Here is a 10,834-nt window from a genome sequence, read left to right as displayed (position 1 = left end):
CCAGATTTTTTTTTTTTTTTTGATAACATTACAAATCTCATTCAAAGTTTTAAGCACCGTGTGCCTATCAGCCATCTGCTAGTGTTGGATAGGATGAGTAGGAAAATAAATATTTTAGCATGAATTCAATTACTGGCTCTTTTTACCCATGCAGAATAAAATCTCTTTATAATACTATGAAATACAGCCAGATGCAATGAGTAATGAGCAAGCTCTTGCACTTAAGGAACTGTGGCTCAATTCCATTATCTGCCAATCAGGATTCTAATCATAGAACAAAGCTCCCACTACTGGGAAGGAAGGAAATCCAAAAAAGGAAAACCAACAACAACAAAAAACCCACAGCACCCACCCCACCCCCCAAAAAAACCCCAAAACAACAAACCCACAAACAAACAAAACCACAAACAAACAAAAAAACAATTGCCCTTTAAATGAAAACTATGCAAAGGAAGAGTGCAAAACTGGTAACAGCCCTACTGCTGACAGCTTGCCTTAGAAGTAAAAGGAGATTCCAAACGCTTCCTTGAAGGAATAATACATGATTACAAACACATCAAAAGCACAATCTGTCAGAAAGGAGAGAACAAAGGTAATCAGAAATAGTTTCAGAAATGCATTTTCTAAAAGCAGCCATGAAATAAGTTCATTGGTAACCTATTCCAATATAACTAGCAAGCAGTTAGTGGGTTACATTAGTGACAGAAACACTTTCACAAAAGAATATAATTAAGAAGAGGTCAAACCTTAAATCAGTGCCAGTACGTTGACTTTGGAGGAACATCAGTGATATTTATCATTATGGGGTCTGACCCAGAAAAGCTCAGTAATAGTCTCCCCAGGAAGCCTGACACCATAATAATGAAAAAGATCAGGTATTGTCTATAGAAAATGAGTGTTCAAGTACACAGGGCACACACAGATACCACCCACCCCATCAGCCACATGCAGTGTGCACAGAAAGCACTGTCTCATGAAGATGTACTAAATAGAAAACGTCCACTCATGCACATGCAATGCATATAGAAGATGCAGCTCACACCTCTGTATTCTGCATGCAAGAATGACAGTTATGTACATATGCAGCAGTTTCCAATATTCTCCAATCTGTGCACTGTCAGACGTTTACCACAGAAACTGCAAGTCCCTGTACATTCACTTTAAGCGTACCCACATAATGCTTGTTTCTTTCTGTTGCTTTCTGCAGATCTTTATGCACTGGGTACAGATCCACAAGGAGATGGACACCACAGGCTGAACACTGACAATGTTTCATGTAGAGAAAATGAATGCGACCAGTTATTCCAACTCCTGTACCCACAATGTCATCCTGGCAGTGTTACTTTCCACCAGAATTCACCTTTCCCTTAAACAGCACCAAAGCAACTTGGAGGCACAGGCTTGCTAACCCACACACTGTTCCCTCAGTTCTTTTTGTACTTCTTCCATGCAGTTCAGAAAGCCTCAGCTACTAACAATGTCACGTAAGCTGGTAGTTACCATGTATTTTTTGTGACAAGAAAACTAAAAAGACAACAGGATATCCATAACTGAGAGGCGTTCTCACTGGAAAGGCACTCCTAGTTCCTGGTGAAACAGCTATCGAGTGAATCTTGTGACAAAATTTGTCTGTGTCACTTCTCTAATAAAAATACAGCAGTTGCACGGTTCATTTTACAGCACAATTGATAAATCGATTGGAACGTTTCCTGCAGAGCTAATAGCGCCAGACACAACTTCTCCAAACTTTGCCAAGAGAAAGGGTAACATCAGCAATATCTGCTCAAAGAGGGGACCAAACAAGTTTGCCAATAAAATTGAACAAGCCAAAAGAAAAATCCAGCAGCAGGCAAGATGCTCAAGGAAGTTTTAGTCAAGTCAATGTGAATGCTGGACCTGGTGGGAATTTGGGTCTAGTTCCTGGCTCTGCTGTAAATTTCCTTTGTGACCTTGGCTAAGCTCCCTCAGAAACCTGTCCTCTCAGTTGGTAATGAGGCACTGAAGTATGAGGCTGAATGTCTATGTGTGACATCCTGCTTGCAAAACAGGGAAGAAGAATGAGAAAACATTTTCTCCCTAGAATATCCAACAGTACCTTCCCTGCCATGAACTATCCCTTACATATCAATGACCAGCACAGAGCACACAGCAAGGCTTTGATGCTAGTCATGGTCCACAGACTGTATTTTATTACTAACAATAATGAATAGAAAAACATTTTCCAAAGTGTCGTCTTCTGGCTGAGTATAAAACTTACAAATGCAGTAGACAAACTCACAGTGTTCTTTAAACATATCTATAAAATTACTTTGAAGTAGGAAAGAATGGTTTATTATTTCAAAGTGCTGCAGCCTTAAACACTGGGAAAGTATTCCCCATACTTCCCCCCAATCTCTAACAATGACAACGAATGTCATAAATCTCATTTTAAATCTAGTGGTATGTACATATAAAAAGTGTTACATTTATTCTGAGCCCACAAAAGGTTACTTGGAATGAATCTCAGGCTAAATATATTTATATGCAGTGATAAAGCCCTATTCTACATTAAAATCACTCTGACAGTTTATGAATTCAAGGCTTCACCAATGTAAATAAAAGAGTCTTGTTATTATAAAGATGGAATTGGAAATAGAGCAATGATGGAATAAAACTTTGAGATAAATTAAAGACTCAATAAAAGCTTCTCATCTTGAATGAACAGTACAGTGACAGTAGTGAGATTGTAAGTCACGTCATGTGGCTACGTTTTCTAAGAAAGTTTTTTAATGAATTATCCTTTGAGAGTCACAGTCAAGCACACAAACACATGAGAAAAGATGATATTAAAAAGGAAGGTAATGGGGGGTTGCTTGTTGGTATTGCTGCCCTTGGTTTTGCCTCTGTGATTCCTACTAAACAAAGGAGCCGTACAGATCAGATCTCTTTCAGCTATGAAAGGTGCTGGTGTGAGCCTGACAAGCTCAACTAACAAAGGCAGGCTGCCAAGGATGCTTAGGCAGCAACACAGACCACTCTGAGAAGGGCTGTGGGATCTCAGCAGGCTGCCTTTCTCCTCCCTCAGACCGTCCTGTAAGCCCTTAAGTGCACACGATAGAAAATCAGTCCAAGTCACACCGAGGCAGAGTCGGAAACATTGACAAGCAGCCTCAGCATGCAGCTTCAAGCACTAGCCCTTCCTAGGCCCACGTCTTTGCTGCCCCTTATGCCACAGCAATGTATTTCCACTTGCAGTGCTCCGGTCCAGCCCCTACAGACTTCAGTATCTCCATCTTCCCTGATACTGTCATGCCTGCTCCATTGCTGGGGCTCGTCAGCTGGCCACAGTAGCTATCCCAGCATACCCAGCTACTCTCCCCTCCCTCCCTCTCTCTCCTTTTCCCCATCACCCATCTTTCAGCTCCATTTCTCCATTTCTTCATTTCTCTCTACCCTACTGAGTTGCATGATCTGGACTGCTGCTCTAACCCCTTCTTCAAGTGAGACCACTGCAAGGTTTTCACACTCCAACTCTGCTTTACTCCACTCTCAGTAGAAATCCCCCTCCTAACACCCTCTTACTCCCACTGGAAAAGCGTAACTTCCCTAGACTCACATAGGACAAGGACAGAGCAAGATGTGTTCCACATAGCTTGGACTAATCCATAACTGATTCTTCCCAAGAAACTCATGTCTACACCCAGAGGATAGGTGAAAGGAACTCTCCACTCCCAAACATGGCATTTATTTCTCCTGAACTTTATGAATAGAAGAAAGGCTATGGTATAAAACAGATTTTGTTTGGAAAATAAAACAGCGAAAGACTACAGAGTGGCAGCTAGCCTAGTGGCTAATTCGTTAATGCCCCTGTGGTCTCCTTGTTCCAGGTAAATGCCTAACCTACAATTTGTTTGGCCTAGAGTATGTTTGGCTTCAACTAACCTTTAATTATTCATACAAAATGAAACTCTAAAAAGAAATAATGATCAGGGCATAAGTCCTGTGTGGAAATTGGAAGGCAAGAGCTTGAACCAGAATCTCTTAAACCACATGTGCTGGTCCCAAACAAACAAACCAATTTTGATTGAAAAAAAAAAAAATCCTACAAAGAAAAGCAATGAAATTAACATGCTTTTGGAAAAGAGACCCAGAGTTGACCGTGACACACAGGCCAGAGCTGGCAGGAGCAAGCTGGACTTTCTTTTCTGCAATCTGTACAGCCAGTGCATCAGCTCCGTGGTGAGGGATTCAGGCAAGTGGGCTGAGCATCAGAAATATCTGTGAAAGGAGACTGAAGGGACACATGAAGAATGGAGGAGAAAGTAGAGAAAAAGTAGACAAGTAAAGGGGGGGGAGAAAGAAAACAAAAATGAAGACAAAGAACAGCAAGAACAATGCAAAAGTAGGCAGATAAAGGGAGAGAGGAGAGGAGCAAGACAGAAAATCCATCTTGCCAGAAACAAACATTTCTTATCAGTTAGAGCCAAGTGGTACCTCTGCAAAAATCCAATTTCAAATGTCAGGAGTGATAGGGAAGGAATGAAACACCTACATAAAGGTATGAATTCCTTAATGTTTGAAAATCAACACAGGGAGGTGCAGAGAATTCTGAAGGACATAGGATTTTGAAACAAAGGTGGTCCTACCATTAGGAATGGGAAACCTTTCATCACTTGAGGTAAGGTAGTAAGTAGCTTGAGCAGCTCTGAAGCTCCATCCACACCTCTCCAGATCATCCAGCCACAGTCTGACTGTCACTGACATTCAGAGATATTTTTGCATGCAAGAGACAGACTAGTGACCTCAGATTAACACCAAGTGAAGACAAGTCCTAGCTTGCTGTTTTAGAAAAGCCAACATATATTCCTTCTGTTGGGTCAATATTGGCAGGTGCATCTCTTCCTGTTATTTCCTACGCACAATGAATTGTAGCTATATAGAGAGTACACCGCTACCTGAAAAAGGCTGAATATCAATAGGAGAGAAAGAGAGAGACAGTTTAACAACAATCACTGGAATCCTTCATCACATTTATCCAAGGTGGGCCTTCATTGGTGAACTCTTCACATTAAAAAATAACAAATATCAGAAAATATCAGAACGGAGAATCAGTGGCATATAGTAACTATACACAGACCCATCAAATAATGAATAGGACCTCAAGACACTACTTATTGAATAAGCGGGTTTGCTTTTCAGGAAATAAGTAACATAAACTGCAATTTTCTGTCTCATATTTGAACCCAGATGAGAAGAGGAAGGCATGTTGAACGGAAATTGCCCCTTACAGAATCAATCTACCTGGACATTTTAAGACACTAGGTAACATTTAGTTGGAACACAGTATACAGCTTCTCAACTATCTATAAAACCAAAATACAACCATGTAACAGAGATTAAGGTTTTATACTCACTGCCTAAACATCCAAAATCGTAACAGCAATAGTGTTGAGTTTGCTTTCTTTTTCCTAAACTCTTTTTCTTTGGAAATATAGTCAAACACTAGAAAAATCTGCATGTGGCAAAAATCCATGTCACCACAGCATAGAGCACTGAATGGCAGTAAACTGGCTGTCAGCCCTTGAGAATAAATGCATGCACCATCTGCAGGAAGCTCATCTCTTCTGGCCTAATTTTTGGAAGATGCCTAAACAAGGAACAGCACAACTTGGAAAAAAACCTCTTTGTCCTGTCCTTGGACTAAAAGATGGACGGGATTTTGCCTGTGGGGAAATTCTGTGCTCAGAAAAACTTCTGGCAGCTAGACAGACACCAGCAAGGAGATATTACAAAGATGAGAGCCAACTGTGCCCTTTAATTGCTAGGCCATCATATAATTTCTTTATGTTATTTAAAGCATACACAAAACTAACACAGAGTTTTTCAAAATACTGATGAAACAGCATTTGTTCCTTTCAAAGCTTCTTTGACAAGACAGGAATACTTCATGCTGGGAAGGCTGCCACTACAGGATCATGGCTTCCCAGAAGTGTAAAACTCCCATTTCTGAAACTGCAGACATGTCACATAACAGACTTGAAGATTCATGACAGTTTATGGGGTTTTTTTTTGCTTTGTTTTGTTTGCTGTCATACTTGCCTTACTGAATCTAACCTAGGATTAAAAAAATTATGCTCTTCACAGAAGACCTAATGCTCTGACTGTTGTGAGTTTTGATGAAGAAAGAAGATGCTTTTCTGCCAAGCTGATAGGGGTTCATTATTTTCAGGGCTTTTAACTAGAAAGAAGAAAACCAACCAAACAGTTATTGAAGTTATCCAAAGATGCAAAACATCAGAATGAGTCTTTAAAAGCTGTCAGTAGTTCCTTGGGTCAGACTGGAATTATAAGAGAATTTAAACTGTAAATTGTCACTGATCTGGATGAATGTCCTACTCAGAATGACCATGTTGCCTGTAGCTTACTTGCAATGGGACTAAAGCTCTTCAGTGGCACTGCATCAATTTACATGAGTGAGAACACTCACTGTTTACTGTGTATATAATAGCTACCATTCATACAGTAGTGGAAATGCTCACATTTCAAATGAGATCGAAGACAGGAGGTGCTCTCAGGAAATACAGTCCCATCTAATATGTTTGCTGTCCTATTTTTCAATCTCCAAGCTTGCAGAGAGGTGACAGAAACCATAAAAATGTGTGACAGATTACCAAAAAAGGAAGAATCTGCTTTTCTCTGTGTCATGACAAAACATACAGGTTATTTTCAAATATAGTTTCTATACTAACTAAAGAAACTTATTTAAAACCACTTCCCATCAGTAGCTGTACCTTACTCTTCAGTATCCATATACCTTCTTGATATCTCCAGGACACAGTAGCACTGATGAATTACCAAGAACATCAGCCAGCTGAGGAATGCCTTATGCTCATATTAAAAGATTATTTTACAAATAGTTTCCCGTATGAAGATGAACCTATTGGGTGAGCCAAAGTAAGCACTGGCAGAGGAATTCTATTCAAGAGGATACCAGAATAGAACCTGTGCATTTACCTTCTAATAAATAACCTTTCTACAATGCCAAATACAACAAGCGACTGTAAAAGACACAGAATCTATGCTGATGAGATAAGACAAGTTTCATCTTGACCCAGCTCTCATAGAAAGTGCTGTCACCCCCATGCATCAAGGCGAGCTGATCAGAGGCCAATACTGTGAGGTACCACTTTAGGGTTGCAAAGCTTAAGGATCCTATGTGTTGAAAACAGAACTCCTACAAGTTTCTGTAGTGCTATGGCTGTAACAACAAAGTGATGCTCAGCTACTATCACCAAGTTTTACCTTGAAAATTACTGAAACAAAAGTCAAGGAAGTCTCAGTGACTTCTCCCCACAGGACTCTGCACACCACAGCTAGGGGAACATCTCCTGCATTAGCACAGTCACTATGGTAGAAGTTTCTACTAACATAAAAGCACGTAGTAAGAAAATCAGGGAAGAGATTTACCGCTTTGGTCCAGCAAGGTAATGAAGTGATATGAACTTTTTACACTGATGCTTCCTATAGTCTGAATCCAAGAAACTATTTCTTTAGAGGTGCCTTGGAATTCTTACTTCTTACAAAGTCAAAGAGACTTGGCCCAAGAGCTGCTACTTTGCCAACAACAATAACTGTTTTCTAGAATGAGTACAGTCCTGCAGTTCAGGTTTCCAGGGAGTTGCTAAACAATAATCTAATCCCCAGAGAGTGCCTGCAGGAACTGATATTTGAACTATTCGAAGCAAAACATTTCTCTTTATCTACTTTCTAAAGCTTTCAAAAAAAAAAAAAAAAAAAAAAGGTCTGGCAATCAGCAACTGATGAAAGTATTTTGCCTCTGGCTAATCTGTTTTATAGAAAAGATGGCTGCTTTGTGATCCCAACTACTTCCTTGGATTGTTACACTAGCATTTTATTTTCTTCTACTCTGGCAGAGGTGCAACTCAAGAATTATACTTCAGGCTACTGATGAAGTTAGCTTCCCCTCTGCTTATTGACCAATCACTGTAGCAAATAATAATTTTAAAGACTCCCCCTGTCATATCAAATGGTGTCATAAAGAACTGTCCCAGGTTTATGTTCTACTGGAACATGAAAATAAAATCTAGAGAGATGATTAAATCTTCTCTCTTCCTAGATAGTTTCAGGTGCCACTGTAAAGAGAGATAACCTAAGCTGCATAACTGTTCAACCTTCCAGAGTAACCAAAGAAGCACTATTTTACATAACAGTTCCAGAAAAATAATGTATTTCTCTTAGGATGTCTGTGGTTTTTCATGTTTTCATCACAATATTTATCTGAAACGCTTCCAGAGTGCCATAAACACACGACTGAGCACAAGCAATTCCTGATGATCAATTCAGCATCTGTAACACAGCACAAAATGACTGAGGTGGGTTTAGCTTGTATAATTTGTCCTAGGCTCCTTCAATAGAGAGTGGTGACACGGGCATCTCATTCAGTCCTAACTTGTGATGATCTGCCTTCTGAAAAAGCCTCTTTTTTGGCTCAAAGAGGACACACAGAGTTAGACAAAACATGTACCTCAGTGAGCTAATCTTAAATTATGTGGATCCTCATCTTATAATTCAGATAGTTTTGGCCAAGGCTTGGCTTGGCCAAGAAATAGCATTCCTGAGATGGAAGCAAAGCTGAGCAGCATGAACAAGAGTAGCAAGGGCCTTTTATATGCATAAAGAGTCTATAGGTGTTTCCAAAAGCATAGGCACATAAAGCCTATTAAAAATTAAGATGATTAACACACTCAACTTGCAGAAGATGCATTTCTTAATCCCTGGTACAGGGAGACTGTTTCTGAAATACTAAATACCTTTGTAGACCTGGTCCAACATTTTAGAGGCTGAGAAATGCACTTCTCTCACAGACTAAATGCTAACATGGCATCTGCCTTGATGCTAAATCCTGAGTATTTTGTTGCACCCTCTGAAGCACTGGGAGATGCTAGCAGTAGTGCTGGTGTGCCGAGACAGCAACGGAGCTTCAAAAAGCTCTTTGTTCAGTAGACTCCTTCCTGAAGGGATATATTAGCAGTACATTAGCTGTAACTGATCTTCAGTCCTTTAGCTTCATTTGTAATATAGGGATACAGTGTCTACCCTTTGCTGGTTTAGTCTTCAGTTTATAAGAAGCTTGCTTTTAGGGAACAAAATTGCAAATGTTCCTATTCATACATTTAGAGCAACTTTAAAGTAGAATAAGCATCTTGCTAATAACAATTTACAGCATTCAATGTGAATGTCAGGGACACTCTGAATGTCAGGGATCAAAAATATAATGGACTCATCTGTACAGGGAGAAAAAGGAGTGCAGAGACACAATATAAAAATCTGAGTCAGTTGGAATGACAGAGAAATTGTTCAGAAAATGTCAACTATTTTTCTTGGGGTATATTAAGCATGTAGAGTTTTTCTACTCATGGCGCAGTTGATGGTTTTAGGGAGAGGGTGTTGTTTTTTCTTTCCTCAAACTAGGAGTTTTCTTTTTTCTTAATTATACAAAAACTGAAAGATTTTGCAGTTTTTGAAAACTGGAAACCCAATTGATTTGACTTGCAAGAAAATCACTTCCATAGCTTGATAGCTTTTAATTAAAATTTTTGGTTGGGGTTGGGGAAGCCAGTAAAGCACCATTGTCAGAAATATGTTGAGCAACTTCATGAGGTGAGTGCTTGGGGGAAAGTAATGAAATGCTTATATCCTTAATGAAAGAATAAAAACATGAAAGAAACAATACTGAAATAGACCTTGCACGGATGATAGCAAGAGCCTAAATATAGAGAAAACAATGGGCTTGCAGGAAAAAATAGTGGCCAGAATTTCTCATGTGATTCTCATTGACACATCTGATACAGAGTTAGGATGACATCTGGGAGAGGGCATTCAAGTGACCACAATTCTGTGCCAGCTATTAGCTACATACAAAGAGAAAAGTCTTTGTATCTAAAAAAAAAAAATCTTCAACTTTTTATTCAGGAAAAAAGAAAACAGCAAATATTATCCCATAAAAGGAAAAAAAAAAAAAAAAAAAAAGGTCGAGTTTGGGTTTTATTTTTATTGGGTTTTTTTTAAGAATTCCAAAAATTCCTGTAATGGACTTTCTCAAAACACAGTAGTTTAACAGGAAATTTCTCACCAGTGTGGTCAAAGAAAAGTACCATTTTACAGATGAAGTCCACATTAACAAAGCAGTAGGGAAAGACTAAGAAACCAGAGGTTATGAAAATGAGTGATGTGGGAAACTATTTTTGAAATCTCAGAAAGAAATAACGAGGATGAGCTCTCCAATGAAATTGAGAAAACCAGGTGAAAACATCTTGATAGTGAGATAAGGCACCTACCCATCTTTTTAACTAGATTTGATAGCCCCAGATGAGCACATGTTAAGATAAAGCAATTTCTCAAAAGTCCACACTGAGAACAAGATCTGCTAGCAGCCAATGCTGTTTTAAAACTAGCAGGCTCTACTACAGCTTTGAACCCATTAAGAACTGCTACAAGATCTCTAGTAAACCAATGGATGATCCATCATGTGGTGCATGTAGCTGCATAGAAAAAGACTTAGGAAGCACTCTGGAGAGAACAATTCTGCACTGGAGGGGAGATGGACAGGGCAGTCAATAAATCCTTTTCCTCTGTAACTTCTGTAATTAAGCAGAACACATTGCTCATTCTTATGATTCAAACATAATCCTGCTGTTGTCTCGACTGTACAGGATTTGCAGACTCTAACTGTTTTAATGACAATGCACCAAAGAAAGCTTTTTCTTTGCTTTCACAGACAAATCTAGGGTCCACATCAGGAGGGAAAGAATCCAGTGGTGTGTGAGGGATTTGG

This window comes from Athene cunicularia, assembly GCF_003259725.1.
Source record: "Athene cunicularia isolate RWA chromosome 4 unlocalized genomic scaffold, athCun1 chr4_part2, whole genome shotgun sequence".
NCBI lineage: Eukaryota > Metazoa > Chordata > Aves > Strigiformes > Strigidae > Athene > Athene cunicularia.
This window is presented reverse-complemented; position numbering follows the sequence as displayed.